Raw genomic sequence first — 21,663 nt, forward strand, 5'->3', positions numbered from 1 at the left:
TCACTGCCTAGCTCGTTTGATCCTTTTGTGGTGAATTTCAACATGTTCAAGCTAGAGTCTACCTTTGAGAAGTTGGTGAATATGCTTGTTACCTTTGAGTCCATCATCATGAGAGAGAAGTCGGTTCATTATGTAGCTTCTTTATCTGGTACAAATAAAGGACCACATGGGAAGGAAATAAACGTTTTTTCCAACATCCCAAGAAGAACGTGCCCTTGAAGAGGCAAACTGCGAGTCCTGATGTGATAGCCACACCAGTCAAGGCTGACAAGACTGCTGATATCTGTCATCACTGCAAGAAGCCTGGACATTGGAGGCGTAACTGCAGATAATATCTTTCCAAGAAATGTTCTGGAAATGGTATGTTCTATATTGAAGTATATATTTCAATTAACTCTACTTCTTGGGTATTAGATACTGGCTGTTTCTCACATCTCTGTATTGATTTGAAGCTGATGGTAAGAAGTAGGAGACTAAGGGAAGGTGAGACCTTCTTGAGATGGGTAATGGAGAAAGAGTTGCTGCCAAAGCAATTGGAGATGTTTTCTTACTTTTGAATAATGATTTTAAGTTAATTATAAAAGATGTTTTGTCTGTACCTGATTCGGTGAAAAAACATTGTTTCCATTTATATGCTTGATAAAGATGAATATTCTTGTTTATTTAGCAAAAGTGTTTGAAACATTTACAAGAATGAATGTGTGATTAGTATGGGAGAACTTGAAAACGATCTCTATAGCTTAAAATTGAAAGATATTCTACTAAACAATGTCCAAGCAATAACAACAACAAACAAACAAAAACAAGATTGTCTAGATTCGTCACAATTATGGCATGCTCGATTAGGACATATTTGTAGAACCCGTAAATTAGACTACGTATAAACCATGCATAATTTCTAGCATTTAAAGTAAAATGATTTTTATTGCATGAGTATTTAAATTCTCTTCTTTAAATTTATTTACTTTATTCAGTAGTTTAATTGTTATCTTTTCAGTTAATTAAGTGAGGTCGGACTGGAGTTGGAGTATTGAGATAAAATTTAATAATGAGAAAATATTCCCAGACTCAATTTAAGATAAAGAATAATTAATTTTTATGGAAAAAGAGTGTTTAAGGAATTTATTTAATTAACTTGAGATAAGTAATAAATAAATTCTTTATGTCCAAGAATTTAATTAAAAGCCTAAATTAAATTATGGGACCAATTGAGATAAGTTAATCTAGGCTTATTTTATTTAAGAAATTGTAACTTAACATGTTAATAATTTAATTTAAAGATTTAGCCATGCATGCAAGATAATGACTATTCCTTAATTAATTTATTAATTCACTAAAATATTTAATGGGTGGATAAAACTCCAAAGATTTAAAACTTAGAAGTTAGAAAACATTCCCAGAGTTTATTTAAGCTAGCAAGTAAGTTAATTTAAGTTAAAATGGAGGTTTGAGGATTTAATTAAGCAACTTGAGGTGAGTAGAAAATAAATTCATTTAAGTTCCATAATTAAGGGGTTAGTTCACTAAATTATTTAAAAAGGATATGTAAGGCTTTAAAGGTTTATAAATTTACTAAAATAAGAAACATTTCCCCTTTATTTTTATTGCTATAATTCGGCCACCCTTAATGACTAGACAATTCATTTGCAAACTCACCCTTTGACCCATTCTTTGTTAAGTTTAGCATTCAAACCTTTTTAATTATTAATCGACCTTAATTAATTAATTAATAAGCAATATTATAACCTAGATTATCAGGTAGAGAATCGGTCATAGCATCCAACAAAACACCCCAACAAATTATTTATTATCAACCAAAATTAAAAATTCAAAAGGTGGAGACTTGGTCTTGCATGTATCCCACCTATATTGCACCCATCTCCCTCACTCCCCTAACCACAATTTCTCCCCCCTCTCCACCGAAATCAGAACGATTTTTCAGATTGAAAACCGTGGGTTTCATAGCTTGAGTCAAGAGAAAACCGAGTGAAGAAGCAAGAAAAGAAAACGCTCCACCTCCTCCGCGCCGAATCGCCTCATTCTTTCGTTTTTCTTTCAAACGAAACCAGGCATGCATATGTTCTTCCTTGACTCTTCAATCAAGTCCTATTATCATTATTTAACATTACATGATCATCATTTCCATGCAAAAACCGAAATCTATCAAGAATTTTCAGAAAATAAAAGATGCAGATTTTCGGACTTCATGATGCTCTTCACGGTTTCATTTGTTTTGATGGTTTCAGGTATTGGTTGGATTCCAGGCTCCCAAGGCAACATCTAGACATGTAATAGGATGCATTAAGACCGTGTTGGTCCATTCATTTAACCCCTTGCACGCTGGATATCAAGGAATGACAGCAACTCCCCATTTGTGTCCATTGAGTTTCGAAAATCAAGTTTTGCTGTCAAAGGGGAAATGAATCTGATCATGGCTGCCACAAGGCCTATAGCCATGGTTAGATCACTTCCCTAACATGTCTAAGACGTGACTAAGTCGCCCTTTTGATGGTTTGGTCCATGGTGAATCGGTTTTTACAAAATAACTCATGAACAGCCCCTTCCCCATTTCGGATCTTCATTTGTACAGCATGTGTGTTTCGAATTTTGTTGGATTGGTGTGGATCTTAGTTGGCCTATGACCCTTAGCCACGGTTCATACCATACCCCAAGATGTCTAGATTGTGCCATGGTCAATCAAATGGCCACTGGAACGACTCGAGACAGCAAATGAAACACAACACTACACACGCATGTATGAGTGTTCTCGGTTGGAGTTTTTGATTGGTTGCTGGAATGGTGCGAATTGTGGCTGTCCAAGGGCCCTTAGCCATGGTTCAAATCATTCTTTGGGATGTTGGTAAGAGTCTATGGTTGGTGGTTCAAGCTCCAATGGCCGGTAGTCTCGAAAACGACACAAGAAATGCGATTGCACAACTTCTGTAATTTGACAACAAGTGGTGCTGTTGTTCTCAGGCATGTTTCGAGTTCTCGATTGGCTTTTAGCCTATGGCCTTGGACTGGACAGTGCCTCATCAAGTTAGGAAGGCCATTTTTTTGACCGTTTGTGATTCGGATCATTTTTGAGGTCGTACGAGAATTTACGGTGTGATGTGCCAAATTTACTCTATAAAGAGCGTTTCATGTTTTGGCCTCCATTCACCTAGATTTCGACCCTCCCCATTTTAGGAGCATGATTTCATAATTTTAGGCATATTTTAATCATGAATACATGATGGTTCAGTGTTAGTTCGGGTTGGTTCAGAGTCATGATTAAATACGAAGTCGTTGGGCGTAATTGTCACATTTTCGAATGTTATTGCATAGTTTGGTCCCATAAATCTATTGCATATTTTTATGGCATCTTTAGGTTGCAGCGAGCCTGAGAGCGATCCAATCCAATAAGTAAAGTTATTACATGATATTTCATTATGCCATTTAATTATATTACGTGCATAGAAAATATTAATTTTGAGATTTATGCGATATTGTTTGTGGCCACTTTACTCTCATGAGATTATTACTTCACCCGGTCGCCAGTTACAGGTCATTGAAGCATTACTAAATCCGGTCGTCAGTTGCCGGTTAGTTCAGTTATTTCACCTAGTATACTGTGGCAGTAGTCTGATCAAACGTTCATTACTAAATCTGATGACCAGTTACAGGTCCGGTCGCCAGTTACCGGTCATTTCAGTTCAGTGCAGGGGCTGTTGCGTAGACCATAATGTCAACATAAAATTATTACATGCTATTTTAGTACAGGGCTCCAAGGAGCAAACATTTTCACTATGATTTTCAGTTCAGTTATGCACGTATATAATTAATCATGACACGATATTCTTACGATATGCCCCATGACATGATATTTTCACTTGCATGCAATTTTACTATTTATTTACTTGTTATTTACGATATATGCTTGTTGAGTCTTTAGACTCACTAGACTTGATTGTTGTAAGTGCTGATGATGTCGGGGCGAGGGCGGGGGCCAGTGAGCTAGCTTGGGTCGACAGTAGTGGCATCTGAGGACCTCATTTACAGCACTGGCCATTTTTTTATTATATATGCTCAAACATTTTATCAGTTGTTGAATACTTGAAATTGTTATTTTGGCGAGTAATAATTTCTTCCGCTGCTATTTTTAAAAATTAAACTTGGTTTATCAGTTTATGTTGTGAATTGAGGCATCTTGATTATTTTTAAAAGAATTTTTTTTTCCGTAAATTTTCAAACACGAATTTTCGGGGCTTTACAGCTGGTATCAGAGCCAGGTTCTTGTAAAGGGTTGTACTACTACTGACCACGAGAAGCTCACGAAGTCACGTCCTCGGTCTGTAAGTTTTACATTTACGCATTTTATTGAAAGCATGAATTATTTTAACAGCATGATTTCATGAAATATTTTACGTTAATATTTTATTATTCGGTATTTACTTAAATTTAAAGAAATTAGGGAATTATGCATGTTGGTTACGTTTGGGTTATATGTATGGAACAATATGCCTCCTAGACTCCTTGTTGAGCGCGCGAGGGATGATGAGCGTCGTCATGAGGACGGTGAGCATCAGAGACAGGAGGAAATGCACCTCCACCCCCACCAGACATAAATAAGAATTTTTCTATTGGGCATTAGGAGAGGTCGTAAATTATGTGACTATATTAATTTTTGGGTTAGTAGTACTCATGTTCTACTTATGGGCCATAAGTTAAACTTAAAAATTGTAATGCCCGGAAATTTAATCCTAGTAATCTATAATTATTGATATATAATTTGATATGATTATGAAATGATTAATCGGGACACGAAAATAATACCTGAGAGGTGAAGCCGGGCGTCAGTGCATTACGAGCCAAGATTCTGGACAGAACCTCTGGCGCCCGAGCGGTGGAAAAATACCGCCCGAGCGCCAGTGTCCCACAAGAATAGGTTTGGGACAGAACATGTGGCGCTCGAGCGGTAGAAAGTTACCGCCTGAGCGCCAATGGCTAAGCATCCGGGCAGAACATTCCGCGCTCGAGCGGTAATGTTTAACCGCCCGAGCGCCAATCGAAAAATATGAAAATGTGCCACGTTTCTCTATCATGCAAGTTGGATATATATATGTATATATCAAGTTCGTCCCTCAGAATTCAGGAAGAAATAATTGAAGAAAGGGCCGAAGGAGTTTGCCAGAAAATCCTTACGCCTTTTTATTTCAATCCGTCCATCAGATTTTGAATCTGAGTACAGTACCGAGTTCCTATCAACGTAGGCTACAACTGGACGTAAGTTTTGCTACGTTTTGATATGCTTTGAAATTATGATGTTGTCAGAATTGAATAGGATTCATATATGATGTTCTTGTCATGTTAGACATCATAGAATCGAAGTCAGATTGAGGAACGGACTGTTTATGTAATTGTTATGATTTTTGGAGTCGATTTGACTGGGAATTCATATCAGATATGTATGGTTATTGAAATTATGATTAGTATCGATATTGATTATGAGTTCTGGTATTATATCTGTGATGTTTGGACTGACGGGGTTATCGAGACTGTATTGTTATACCGTCGAAACATCAGTTAATTGATATTGATCAGATTCGTTATTGATTTAGATTGGATTGTGATACCGTAAGTCGATTGACATTGATCAGATTTTATTGTGATATGAATATTGATCAGAACAGGTATTGAATTGAGTTGTTTATTGATACTATATCTGTTCGATATTGTTATTACCAGATTGAGAATGGACCGAGATAGAGTCGGGACTTCTTCTTCTTCTTCTGAGCGAGAAGATAAAGGTATAAATTAATGTTGAGTTGGGATTGCACAACTCGAGGGAGGTTTGACTCGAGTTCCCCTAAATCACATACTTGATTTTATTGCATTGATATTTGCATTGAGTTGCTTGATATACTTGTTCTCTTGAATTATAGATAACAGGTGTTAGACGAGTAATCTTGTGACAGAAGTGCCTGATAGTGGTGGGAGTACCACGGGCACATTGCACGATGTCATGAGATATTGTATTGGCGGAGGTGCCATAGTCTGTCAATAGATAATTGGCTATCGATGTGGATAGAATTATAGCTCCTTCTATTACTGGTGATCAGTATTGTATCGATGTGGATAGAATTATAACTTCTTCTAATACTGTTGATCGATGTTATATCGATGTGGATAGAATTGGAGTTTCTTCTATTACTGGTGATCGATACTATACTGATGTGGATAGAAACAGAGCTTCTTCTATTACTGGTGATCGATACTATATCGACGTGGATAGAACTGGAGTCTTTTCTATTACTGTTGGTCGATATGGAATGTCAATGTCTGGAAACCGGGATCCCTAGGCTAGGATTGAGTGTAGTCTAAAACGTGGAGTCACGAGTCTGAGTGACAATTATATTGATTTTTATTTATTGATGTTGAGTATGTTCTTGAATATGGTTCATGTTCTTTGTTGTCCCTGATATTGGTACATGCTTAGAGTAGAATTATTCTGGATATTGAATCATGTTCCGGATTAGAGTACATGTATCGAATATGATTTATCCTTGTTATGGATTGATATCATGATTTTGATATATGATATGATTTTTGATATATGCTTTTATATTGTTTATATGATAGCATGTATACATGATTTATACTGGGATATTTATATCTCACCGGAGTTATCCGGCTGTTGTCTTGTTTTGTATGTGTGCATGGCAACAGGTGGGCTAGGATCATGGTCAAGAAGAGAACGAGGCTGGACTAGATAGCGTGGAGATCCGGGCTTTGAAGCAACTTAGGATTCAGCACTGACTTGTAGTTGAACCTAGTTGGATTAATGTAGATCATACAATAATTGTATGTTGTGTTTAATATGTAATTTTAATTTAATTACATTACGTTTCTGCTTTGCATTTAAAAAAAAATTTAGACCCTGTTTATACTCATTGATTAATTAGTCGTAATTATGATTTAGGACGTGATTAGCGTCCGGGTCCCCACAACAGGTGGTATCAGAGCTGTAGGTCCTTGAACTGTAGGTTCCTTAGCACTGAGATAGAGGAGAGTGAGCGGGGTAGAATGAGTTTTCTTTCCTTGCATGTGGTTGCTAGCATGTGATTGATTATAATGTGGAATTACATTGTATATGCTATGATTTCAGTATGTTTTACTGTTTATAAAGCTACATGTTACCTGAATATCTGAGTTGATTTGGTAATATGTATTATTTGGAACTGGATCAGAACCAATTCTTGATCAGAGGTAAGCTGATCAGGATTGGGATTGAGACGGATCTGTCTCCTGTTATTACTAACGTCCGTGATTATCAGATATTCCTCCTAGAAGGATTCCAGAAAGGGGTAGTACATTGTATGATCATATGGATGTGTCTGAAACTCTGATGGAAACACAGATGATAAGGTTTCAGTCGTTTCAACCACCGATTTTGAGGGGTGTTGAGGCACCAGCTGATTGTGAGACTTGGCTGGAGGAGATTGAAATGTTGTTTGAATTTCTGGGATTCACAGATGAGTGCAGAATTAAATTGGTTGGGAATCAACTACAGGAAGTCGCTAGGAGTTGGTGGCTGATAACCCGGGAAGCCATAACACAGCGTGGTTTCACGATTACATGGAAACTTTTCAAAGTGGAATTTTATCAAAGGTTTGTACCTCTATCATATCGAGAGGACAAATTTGCAGAATTTGCAAATTTGAGGCAGGGTCCATTGAAGATTGATGAATATTTGGCCCATTTCTTTACCTTGTTAAAATTTGGTCCGCAAGTGGCTAGAAATTATACAGCTATAGCTGATCAGTTTATCAAGGGCTTGAATCCAGAAATACGCACCTTGGTAACTGTGAAACAACCGAGTAATTTTACTGATATTCTGAATCGAGCCAGAAGAGCAGAAACCGTTCTAAGGAGACAAAAGGAAGCTTCATATGTTCTTCCAACACCGAGACCACAACAACTGCCTTACAGACTCGAGATTGGCAGTAGTAGTGGTGGAAAGAAAGAGATGTTGAAAGTTCAAAAGAAACAATTCAAGAAGTTTGGGAGCGGTTCCTCTAGCTCCAGTGGCTCTAGTCCGAATTATACTGGAGTTTATTGCAGGAATTGCGGTGGGAGACATTCCCCGGAGCTATGCCATGGAGTGACTGGTCGGTGCAACATCTGTAAACAGCAAGGAAACTTTGCTAGAGTTTGTCCACAGAAAGGTGCCCGAAGATGTCAAGGAGCAGGATCATCTGGGGTGGTGATCGAGAAACAGACCCAGGACACACTTGATGATACAGTGACAGGTACTGATCTTTTATGATTATATTGCATATGTATTGATATATACTAATGCATTATTTATGATTATCTTTGACTGAGTTGCATTGATATACGTTGTACCTGTTGAGTCTGTATTTACTGTAGTATATTGTATACTGCAGTAAGTTGAGAATGAGATTGAATTAGACTAGCTTGTACTTGTAGTGTCTAATGATGACTGCGTGATTGATATTGATATATCGAACAAGTACAGAGCTATTATAGAGTCTTGCCAGGAAATGGTAAGATTTGGACCTGCAATGGCCAAAGAATAAAGGATATACGGTAAGGATTCTTGATTTTTAATTCCTTGAAATCCGTATTATATAAGATTCGATGATTATCGAAAGGAATGGAGTAATTCCTCGTATATACGTTGATTACTGAAGATGAGCCTATGAGGGATTGATTTACTAGTAGCAGAAGTTTTCTATAGTCTTGTTGATGAGATTTCAGGTTCGTCCTGTATCAGGGAGAGTGATTTTAGCTTTGATTTGATACCAGGTATTGGTTTCATTTTAGAATTTCTTATAGACTGATATTGATTGAATTGAGAGGATTGAAATATCAGTTGAAAGATTTATTACCTGAAGAGTTAGAGTTACATCTGATTATGTGTTTCTCTGTAAAGTACTTCAGTTCCAATCATGGGTTTATAAATCCTGTGCTCGGAAGGTTCTGATGATTTTATGCTCGTTTTATCTATGATCTTTTGACATATTCGTAGCATATGATTGATTGAATCGAACAGTTGACATTTATATTGAATATTCTGGGTACTGAGAGTGTTGTATACAGAATTGTTCGGATATGAATCTCGATTGTAACAGATTGTATTTAGAGTCTGTGATATCTGAAGACAGTATACTGATTGATTGTAGCACTGTGAGACCGTGATCAGTGGCTGAGAACGACATTGAATATGGCAGAATTTTCGAAATGTCAGAAATTGCGTTCTATGCAGTTATTAGATCCGTATTGCGTATTGATATTTTGAATCTGATCCGATATTATTATCATTCTGAGTCCGTTTTTGATACCGATTGATATGAACCGTTGAGTTTATATACAGTCCAGTTGATTCAGAACTGATTTTGAAGATTAAAGCAGTTTAGAAGTTTAATCAGACTGTTCAGAATTTGATTTTGATAGTCAGAACCGAATACCAGGTAGGTATTTTTCTTTAATTTATCGTATTAGCTGATTTGTTTATGACAGATATTCGAATTGGAAATGGACAAGCATTACTATTCTGGTAACAGGAAATGTGTGATAATTCGAATAGACAGTTTTGAAGTAAACAGATGAAATCAGTTATGTCAGAATTTGTATTGAAAGGTCTAAATCGCTGACAGATGAAGACAGAAAGATAGAAATTGTAGATTAATGATCTTGAGTATTGATTTCTAAATAGAAATGGTAGTACATTTCTATGGATTGTGTGATGACACTACTGCAATCTTACCAAGATAGTGATTGTGATTGAACGATGGTTCAAATCTGCAAAGGTGATATTGTACAGGATGACGTACAAATATGACCAAACGATTGAGAGGTATGTCAGAAACATGAGTCAAATTGTATTGAATGCCAGAGTTGATTTTATCAGACTGTGATTTTCGTTTGATTGTGTACTTTTGGCAGAATGTATAACATGATTTTTATCTATGATTTATAGATTGACGGATAGTCAATCTTACCAAGATAGTGATTGTGATTGAACGATGGTTCAAATCTGCAAAGGTGATATTGTACAGGATGACGTACAAATATGACCAAACGATTGAGAGGTATGTCAGAAACATGAGTCAAATTGTATTGAATGCCAGAGTTGATTTTATCAGACTGTGATTTTCGTTTGATTGTGTACTTTTGGCAGAATGTATAACATGATTTTTATCTATGATTTATAGATTGACGGATAGTCGCAGTGAACTATCCTGATACTGGAGGATATCCAGGAAATGTAGTGCTGGATTATAGCACTAGTTGACATGATTCCTTGTCACTCTTGAATTATTGTACAATAATAGCTATTAGATGAGTATCGAAATCGCTTTAGACGAAGTATTGTACACTGAGAACTGCGAATTTCCTTCGTATGGGAATGATATTACAGTAATGTTTGAGAGCAGATTGCTAAGATCAGTGAGCTGATAAAGAAAATGAAACGGATTTAGAAGAAATCAAGGATAGCTCAGAATTAATAAACTAAATATACTAACGTCGGACGATGACTGTTGGTATTTGAGGCCGAAGAGTGAGTATGTCTTTGACTGGGATTAATAGATAAGGATATTGATTGTTATGAGTTGATTGATTGGTATACACAGATGTTGTGTAGCCATTGTTCTGAGATTGATTTATCACGAATGATGTTGTTGATATGAGCTTAGTGCAGTTCTGTATATCTCCTTTCTGTATCTGATTTGAGATATGATCTGATTATCTGTATAACACGAGTTGAGTGTTTGTGATTTCGGGGACGAAATCATATCTTAGAGGGGAGAAATGTAATGCCCGGAAATTTAATCCTAGTAATCTATAATTATTGATATATAATTTGATATGATTATGAAAGGATTAATCGGGACACGAAAATAAGACCTGAGAGGTGAAGTCGGGCGTCAGTGCATTACGAGCCAAGATTCTGGACAGAACCTCTGGCGCCCGAGCGGTGGAAAAATACCGCCCGAGCGCCAGTGTCCCACAAGAATAGGTTTGGGACAGAACATGTGGCGCTCGAGCGGTAGAAAGTTACCGCCTGAGCGCCAATGGCTAAGCATCCGGGCAGAACATTCCGCGCTCGAGCGGTAATGTTTAACCGCCCGAGCGCCGATCGAAAAATATGAAAATGTGCCACGTTTCTCTATCATGCAAGTTGGATATATATATGTATATATCAAGTTCGTCCCTCAGAATTCAGGAAGAAAGAATTGATGAAAGGGCCGAAGGAGTTTGCCAGAAAATCCCTACGCCTTTTTATTTCAATCCGTCCATCAGATTTTGAATCTGAGTACAGTACCGAGTTCCTATCAACGTAGGCTACAACTGGACGTAAGTTTTGCTACGTTTTGATATGCTTTGAAATTATGATGTTGTCAGAATTGAATAGGATTCATATATGATGTTCTTGTCATGTTAGACATCATAGAATCGAAGTCAGATTGAGGAACGGACTGTTTATGTAATTGTTATGATTTTTGGAGTCGATTTGACTGGGAATTCATATCAGATATGTATGGTTATTGAGATTATGATTAGTATCGATATTGATTATGAGTTCTGGTATTATATCTGTGATGTTTGGACTGACGGGGTTATCGAGACTGTATTGTTATACCGTCGAAACATCAGTTAATTGATATTGATCAGATTCGTTATTGATTTAGATTGGATTGTGATACCGTATGTCTATTGACATTGATCAGATTTTATTGTGATATGAATATTGATCAGAACAGGTATTGAATTGAGTTGTTTATTGATACTATATCTGTTCGATATTGTTATTACCAGATTGAGAATGGACCGAGATAGAGTCGGGACTTCTTCTTTTTCTTCTGAGCGAGAAGATAAAGGTATAAATTAATGTTGAGTTGGGATTGCACAACTCGAGGGAGGTTTGACTCGAGTTCCCCTAAATCACATACTTGATTTTATTGCATTGATATTTGCATTGAGTTGCTTGATATACTTGTTCTCTTGAATTATAGATAACATGTGTTAGACGAGTAATCTTGTGACAGAAGTGCCTGATAGTGGTGGGAGTACCACGGGCACATTGCACGATGTCATGAGATATTGTATTGGCGGAGGTGCCATAGTCTGTCAATAGATAATTGGCTATCGATGTGGATAGAATTATAGCTCCTTTTATTACTGGAGATCAGTATTGTATCGATGTGGATAGAATTATAACTTCTTCTATTACTGTTGATCGATGTTATATCGATGTGGATAGAATTGGAGTTTCTTCTATTACTGGTGATCGATACTATACTGATGTGGATAGAAACAGAGCTTCTTCTATTACTGGTGATCGATACTATATCGACGTGGATAGAACTGAAGTCTTTTCTATTACTGTTGGTCTATATGGAATGCCAATGTCTGGAAACCGGGATCCCTAGGCTAGGATTGAGTCTAGTCTAAAACGTGGAGTCACGAGTCTGAGTGACAATTATATTGATTTTTATTTATTGATGTTGAGTATGTTCCTGAATATGGTTCATGTTCTTTGTTGTCCCTGATATTGGTACATGCTTAGAGTAGAATTATTCTGGATATTGAATCATGTTCCGGATTAGAGTACATGTATAGAATATGATTTATTCTTGTTATGGATTGATATCATGATTTTGATATATGATATGATTTTTGATATATGCTTTTATATTTTTTATATGATAGCATGTATACATGATTTATACTGGGATATTTATATCTCACCGGAGTTATCCGGCTGTTGTCTTGTTTTGTATGTGTGCATGGCAACAGGTGGGCTAGGATCAGGGTCAAGAAGAGAACGAGGCTGGACTAGATAGCGTGGAGATCCGGGTTTTGAAGCAACTTAGGATTCAGCACTGACTTGTAGTTGAACCTAGTTGGGTTAATGTAGATCATACAATAATTGTATGTTGTGTTTAATATGTAATTTGAATTTAATTACATTACGTTTCCGCTTTGCATTTTAAAAAAAAAAAATTTAGACCCTGTTTATACTCATTGATTAATTAGTCGTAATTATGATTTAGGACGTGATTAGCGTCCGGGTCCCCACAAAAATTATGAATGCTTTTGAGACTTGTAGAATTTCTAAGAAATTATTAATGTTTCTTGGTTGCTAGTCGAGTAAATTTTTGAGGATTTCATGTAAGGATTAATGATTCAAAGACTACGACGATATTTGGAAGTATAAAACGTAGAATTTATTTAGGATACATGCTCTACCTAGTTAGATTTAAGGATGGAATTGAATGAATTGAGAATTTTAGGGACCTAATTGTAATAACTAAAAATTTGAGGACCTAATTGCAAAACAAAAATTCTAAGGGATTATTTTTGAATTTACCAAATCTTGGGATTTAATTTTGAGTTCGAAAATTTAAAAGTTTAATGAGGTAAAGATGGAAAACATTTTATGGGGACAATGATGCAAATTTCGAAGAGTTTTAGGGCCAAAATGTAAATTTGGAGAACTATAAGGGCCAGATTGCAAGTTTCAAAATTTTAAGGATATAATTGCGAACTTTTGAGGAACACTTGGGATTTTACGTAATTATAGAAATGTAAGACGTGTTATGGGAATTAATTTTGGGTTTAATAAACTTAAGACTATTGAACCCTATGATACGGGAAATCTATAAAATGAAATTGGGAATACTGAGGAGGACTCATGGGTAATTGTGGAATTTTCGAGATTTAGGGAAAATTGGACGACATTCGAGGAAAGTATGAATTAATTTTACAATTTTAAGAAATTTTAGAACTTATTTAGTAGTAAGTGAGGATTGAACGGTTTAAATGGTAGGAATTTTCGGTTATTTAGGCTCGAAGGAAATATAGAATATTTAGATATTTGGGTTATAATGTTATAATGAATGGTAACCAAGGACATTGTATGATGAATCAATCTTAGGCGTGAAAATTTAAGCGTTAGTGAAATAATGTTGTGGGAAATTAAGAATTTAAAGTGATGACGATTTAAGGTAAATTTGATCGGTTAGTTAAGTTATAAGGATAAACATTGAGTTAGTAAATTTTTGGGAACATAAATTTGATGTGTCACAAGTTTTAGTCATGATCTTAACAGTTAAGATTATACCTTGTGAGAATTTAAAATTTTCAGGAAAGTTGGGTACGATGAGGGTTAGTTTAATTGGTAGACGCACGTAAGAGGTGAGGTAGACATCTTGTCTTGAGAAATTTTGGAAGTCATTAACAAACTTGGGACTAAACGGATATGTGTATTGGAATTATTTTATTCAAAGCTATTTGGATTAGGTAGGTTTGAATTTCAAATTTATGGGATATTTATTCATACGAAAATTTTGGGTGAAATAAAAACAAAAGAGAATTAGTTGTGTTCAATATAAAGTTATCAATTGATGAATATTAAGATTTATTTTTTTTCAAGTAAGAAATCTAAAAGCTTGATATGGAGATTCTAGAATTCTATGGGTTATAAGTAAAATTGATTTATTAAAGTTAGTCTAATGCTACCATGGGCTAACTTATTAAGTTTATATGCTAGAATTAAGTAAGCATTAAGGATACCTAAGAATGCGACACTTGTTCCAATGAGGAAGTTCAGAGTCCTAGGCCTCAACTAGATTGTAATTGAGAAGAGGATAGTTGAGCAGGTAATTGATGCTAGAAGTGTTATTATTAAGGTAGAAGGTCAATGTTGTATAATTGAGTTTTATGGATTAACGTTATTCGAGGTTTAAGATTTACAACGATTTCACACCCGGGATGCACTTGTAAATAATAAGTTACGTAAGTTTAGTGCCGTAAGATAAAGACTCGATTCCAGGATTTTAGGCTAATACTACTATGAGGTTGAAATAAGGTGTAACCTTTAAGCATTCTACTAAGAATAGTAGTCGATCAGTAAATTTTGGTACAAAGGTTTCTTAAGTCGGACTGCATAAATGCTAATATAATAAGTCGATGAATATTACGAGTATAATATAAGAAAAGTAAGGTGCGATAAGTTTGGACATCCATCTCTAGTATGAAAAACTGCGAGATAAGTCAAAATTCGGGGTTATAGTTGAATAGAACTAAGGCACCATAATTTGTTTTAAGTTGCGATTCACAACGAGGAATTTGGTAGAAAAATTTATTTAGGATTGAGAAGACGTAAGGACAACTTAATATTTATCTTATCAGAGTAGCGCATCGGAAGCGTGGATTATTAGGATTCTAGAATTAAGAGTCTAAACTTTTTGTTTATCAAGGATAAGCGAATTTCGGGGACGAAATTTCTTTTAAGGGGGGAAGGATTGTAGAACTCGTAAATTAGACTACGTATAAACCATGCATAATTTATAGCATTTAAAGTAAAATGATTTTTATTGCACGAGTATTTAAATTCTCTTCTTAAATTTATTTACTTTGTTCAGTAGTTTAATTGTTATCTTTTCAGTTCATTAAGTGAGGCCGGACTGGAGTTGGAGTATTGAGATAAAATTTAATAATGAGAAAATATTCCCAGACTCAATTTAAGATAAAGAATAATTTATTTTTATGGAAAAAGAATGTTTAAGAAATTTATTTAATTAACTTGAGATAAGTAATAAATAAATTCTTTATGTCCAAGAATTGAATTAAAAGCCTAAATTAAATTATAGGACCAATTGAGATAAGTTAATCTAGGCTTATTTTATTTAAGAAGTTGTAACTTAACATGTTAGTAATTTAATTTAAAGATTTAGCCATGCATGCAAGATAATATCTATTCCTTAATTAATTTATTAATTCACTAAAATATTTAATGGGTGGATAAAACTTAAAATTTAGAAAACATTCCCAGAGTTTATTTTAGCTAGCGAGTAAGTTAATTTAAGTTAAAATGGAGGTTTGAGGATTTAATTAAGCAACCTGAGGTGAGTAGAAAATAAATTCATTTAAGTTCCATAATTAAGGGGTTAGTTCACTAAATTATTTAAAAAGGATATGTAAGGCTTTAAAGGTTTATAAATTTACTAAAATAAGCAACATTTCCCCTTCATTTTTATTGCTATAATTCGGCCACCCTTAATGACTAGACAATTCATTTGCAAACTCACCCTTTGACCCATTCTTTGTTAAGTTTAGCATTCAAACCTTTTTAATTATTAATCGACCTTAATTAATTAATTAATAAGCAATATTATAACCTAGATTAGCAGGTAGAGAATCGGTCATAGCATCCAACAAAACACCCCAACAAATTATTTATTATCAACCAAAATAAAAAAATTCAAAAGGTGGAGACTTGGTCTTGCATGTATCCCACCTATATTGCACCCATCTCCCTCACTCCCCTAACCACAATTTCTCCCCCCTCTCCACCGAAATCAGAACCATTTTTCAGATTGAAAACCGTGGGTTTCATAGCTTGAGTCAAGAGAAAACCGAGTGAAGAAGCAAGAAAAGAAAACGCCCCACCTCCTCCGCGCCGAATCGCCTCATTCTTTCGTTTTTCTTTCAAACGAAACCAGGCATGCATATGTTCTTCTTTGACTCTTCAGTCAAGTCCTATTGTCATTATTTAACATTACATGATTATCATTTCCATGAAAAAACCGAAATCTATCAAGAATTTTCAGAAAATAAAAGATGCAGATTTTTGGACTTCATGATGCTCTTCACGGTTTCATTTGTTTTGATGGTTTCAGGTATTGGTTCGATTCCAGGCTCCCAAGGCAACATCTAGACATGTAATAGGATGCATTAGGACCATGTTGGTCCATTCATTTAACCCCTTGCACGCTGGAAATCAAGGAATGACAGCAACTCCCCATTTGTGTCCATTGAGTTTCGAAAATCAAGTTTTGCTGTCAAAGGGGAAATGAATCTGATCATGGCTGCCACAAGGCCTATAGTCATGGTTAGATAGCTTCCCTAGCATGTCTAAGACGTGACTAAGTCGCCCTTTTGGTGGCTTGGTCCATGGTGAATCGGTTTTTACAAAATAACTCAAGAACAGCCCCTTCCCCATTTCGGCTCTTCATTTGTACAGCATGTTTGTTTCGAATTTTGGTGGATTGGGGTGGAACTTGGTTGGCCTATGGCCCTTAGCCATGGTTCATACCATACCCCAAGATGTATAGATCGTGCCATGGTCAATCAAATGGCCACTGGAACGACTCGAGATAGCAAATGAAACACAACACTACACACGCATGTATGAGTGTTCTCGGTTGGAGTTTTCTGATGGTTGCTGGAATGGTGCGTATTGTGTCTGGCATAGGTCCCTTAGCCATGGTTCAAATAATTCTTTGGGATGTTGGTAAGAGTCTCTGGTCGGTGGTTCAAGTCCCAATTGTAATGCACATGGGCTGTTCCCGATTGGGCTGTATCCCTCTCGGTTGTCCCATTACCCATTACTCATAGAACTTCTCCAGCCCAGGAACTGGAGCTTTTGCCTTCCCCAGGATTAGAACCCAAGACCTCCTGGACTTATATAGATCTTGGCAGCAATCCTGGTACCAGTTGATCTAGTAGCTCAACTAGTACCAGGATTGCTGCCAAGATCTATATAAGTCCAGGAGGTCTTGGGTTCCAATCCTGGGGAAGGCAAAAGCTCCAGTTCCTGGGCTGGAGAAGTTCTATGAGTAATGGGTAATGGGACAACCGAGAGGGATACAGCCCAATCGGGAACAGCCCATGTGCATTACAAAAAAAGACGCCTTTTTTTGTAATGCACATGGGCTGTACCCGATTGGGCTTAAGTCCCCTCATGGTTATCCCATTACCCATTACTCATAGAACTTCTCTAGCCCAGGCACTGGAGTTTTTACCTCCCAGGATTAGAACCCAAGACCTCCTGGACTTATATAGATCTTGGCAGCAATCCTGGTACCAGTAGTGCCCAAATTCAGTACACGTAAAACTCATGCGTTTATTTAATTATTAAATCATTCATTTAATTTTTAAAAGGAGTTTTAGTCTTGCATGATTTATTTAAATGCATTATTTTAAATTATTTATGTTTAAGTGATGCACGTTAAAATGTTTTTGGAGTTTCATGTTTCAGACGATTATTCGAGGCGGGATCGAGGAAAAGACCGTTGACGATTCTTGGCAATTTAAAATGCGGTATTCTATTTTAAAGACTAGGAAGGTTCATTTTATATAATTTAATTAGTTTAGCATTTTAAAGCCTTATTTTTGTGTTTAGTGGTTTAAGAGTTTAAAACTTTTAAAATTGCCATTTTTGTGTGTATTATTTTAATTGAGGGAATTCTTCTAGCAATTCTCGTGTGAATTCTTCAAGGATTTTAGTGCCACGGTCGTCCCGGATCAAGCCTCGCACCGTTTCCGCTTCGATATCGCCGGTTCGGTAACGTTTGTTATCAAAAGGCACGTATATTCTGTTCTTGATGCATCGATCATGTCATATTATGCGTGTGTTGTTATTTATGCGTAAAACCATGTGTATGTTGTGTAGAAGTTTGAGCAATCACGTTTAAATCGCTTTCGGAGTCCTTTTTAGATCTAAAAATCCCGTTTTTACTGTTCTGGTAGAAACTGCGAATTTTCAGTCGAGATTTTGAGAAAACTTTCAACTAGAAAATTGTAGAACTTTTCGATGCCTTTGATTTGATATAAAATTCGAGATTTTTGGATGAAAATTGAGTGAGTTATGACGTTTTTTGTGGGACTGCTCAAGCTGCGACTTTTATGTAAAATGTGTTCTTGAAGTTATTTGTTGCAGGCTACGTTGGATATCGCCGGACTTGTACTACTGCATTTATATATGTTACGAGATGTATTTAGGTGTTATTTGGTGGTTCGTTCGGGTCGGGTTTGGCTTGGGATGTAATAGAAGTCGTAGGAAGCGAAACGATGCCTAATTACGAGTTATTGTTGTGTTGGAATTAATTGTTGATGCTTAGGGACGTTTGGGGCGTTTTTATGGGTTTGAATCAATGTAATAACGTCCTAGGATGAGTCTAGAGGTGTTGGTTCATGGTCCTTAGGATTGGATTGAATGGGTGAAAGGTTAAGTTAGTGAATTTTCGTGAGTTTGCAAGTCCAGAGGGTACCCGGACCTCTTCCCGGACCCCGGCACGGAGTCTGTGTCCTCTTTCCTTCAAAAATAAGAATTTCCAGAGCCTACCCGGACCCGTACACGGACCCATACACGGGGTCCGTGTACACCCTTTTAAAAAAAAAAAATTTTAAAAAAAAAATTTTTTTTTTTTTATGATTTGCTTCGGGGTTTTATATTATGGTTTAGCACCTTGGTTAAAATTTATTTATGTAAAATATAGGATTTGTTTTGTGGTTTTATGCCATAGTTTAGTACGATGATTATGCGAGGTCAAGTCCTGAGCGAACTAGAATGTCATAAGCTACTTATTCACTTTGGTGGTGAGCTCGAGTACCTACGTCTAAGACATGCAAGTTAAGTATTAAAAATTCATGTTAGTATGTGCAGTAGCGGCCCCAAGTGAGATCCAACGAACCCCTCAACGCCAAGTAAGTATGTTGACGTGCAAGAAAATATTTCAAGTTTTTAAGGTATGCTAAATATCTTGTGACCAAATTATGTTTAGGATTGGAAAGCGTTAAATTATGAACGGGGACCAATCCGCCCGTTAAATTATGAACGGGTTAGATCATGGTTGGAAAGCGTTAAATTATGAACGGGGACCAACCAGCCCGTTAAATTATGAACGGGGATCTCATGTATGTGGCAGTGGATACGTCCCTGTCAGCCCAGTACTGTGGTATAGTCTGATCAGGCTCATTTATGTTACGGGTCACTTGCTTTGAAACATGCCTCTACGCAAAATGATGAATTTATGTATGTTCAAGTATGCAGTATGTTTATGAAAGTTCATGTTGATGGCACATCTAGTTATGTATGTACGTATGTTCAAGTTTATTATGCAACCTTAAGTTTCAAGTTATGTATGTTCTATTTTTAAGATGCATGCGATTTTATTACGTAGTACTCGTTATTCCAGTTTATACGTGTTGAGTTTTTAGACTCACTAGACTTGATCGATGCAGGTGACTATGTTGAGGAGACATGAGGTGGTGACCAAGGGGCAGGCTTGGACTGAGTGGCAGGCTAGACCCGAGGACCGCAATGTTTACGTTTATGCGAAGTTTAAAAATACTCTGATTTTTAAATATCTGGATGTGAAATATTTTGAGACAGTTTCTTTTAGTAAAATTTTACTTGTGATGGATGATTTTGAGAATTATTTTTATGAATGTTGAGTGACGACCGTATGGATGTTTACATTTAAGAAAATTTTAAATTTTTCCGCAAATTTCAAGTAGTTAAAGTACGGTTCGTTACAGTTGGTATCAGAGCGGTGTTCTTGTAAAGGGTTACGCCTACTGCCAGTCGCAAGAAGCTCACGAAGTCACATCTCAAGTCTGTAAGTTTAAAGTTTTGCATTATGTTATGTAGTAAGCATCAAGTTATGATTTCAGTATGTGCATGTTTTAAATTTGATTTACGTGCATCATAAAATATTGATATATGTACATGCATGTTGGGTTTACGTGTTGGGTAATTCAGTGGAACAGCATGCCTCCTAGAGGTGTGATCGACCGTGAAACAAGGGAGGAGGACAGAGAGCCTCGAGTTGAGGAGAGGGCCAATCCTCCACCACCACCACCTCCAGATATGCAGGCTCAGATGCTTGCTGGTATGACGCAGTTCTTCGCACAGTTTGCGGGGAACCAGGCAGCAGCAGGCGCAGGGGCGAGACCCCAACCAGAGGCAGTGTATGAACGGTTTAGGATGATGAGCCCAAAGGAGTTTGCGGGTACGACGGACCCGATGGTAGCTGAGGGATGGATCAAGTCCATCGAGGTAATTTTCAACTTTATGGAGCTGACAGATGCTGACAGAGTTCGTTGTGCCACTTTCTTATTGACTGGGGACGCTAGGCTATGGTGGGAGAGTGCGTCAGTGGCAGTCAATTTGCAGGTGCTGCCTTGGAATGGTTTCAAGGAGGTCTTCTACTCCAAGTACTTCACTGAGGAAGTACGCTCCCGCCTGACCAGGGAGTTTATGACACTGAGGCAGGGAGACAGCAGTGTGGCAGATTTCGTCAGAAAGTTTGAGAGGGGGTGTTACTTCGTACCCCTAATTGCGAATGATGCCCAAGCAAAACTGAGGCATTTTATGGATGGACTGCGGCCGATCTTACGCCGTGATGTGAGGTTAGCTGGCCCTACTTCTTATGCAGTTGCCGTTTCTAGAGCTCTGGCGGCAGAGCAAGACCAGCGGGATATTGAGGCGGACAGGCAGGGCAAGAGGCCCTATCAGGCTCCACCGCAGCCACACCAGCAGCAGCATAATCAGCAACCTCATTTTAAGAAACCGTATCAAGGGTCGCCAGGGAAGAAACTTTTTCAGGGACCGCCGAAGGGCAAGGGTCCCATTCAGCAGCAGGGGGCGCCACAGAGGCCCGTTATTTTCCCAGTGTGCCCTAAGTGCAATCGCCAGCATCCAGGGCAGTGTTTGTATGGGTCGGGCAAGTGTTTCAAGTTTGGAGCCAGTGACCACATGCTTAAGGAGTGCCCGCAGTGGAAACAGCCAACTCAGGGCAGGGTATTCGCTATGCATGCTCAGGAGGCGGATCCAGACACTACTTTACTGACAGGTAAACCTTT

This window comes from Primulina eburnea, unplaced genomic scaffold, assembly GCF_022965805.1.
Source record: "Primulina eburnea isolate SZY01 unplaced genomic scaffold, ASM2296580v1 ctg857_ERROPOS3498143, whole genome shotgun sequence".
NCBI lineage: Eukaryota > Viridiplantae > Streptophyta > Magnoliopsida > Lamiales > Gesneriaceae > Primulina > Primulina eburnea.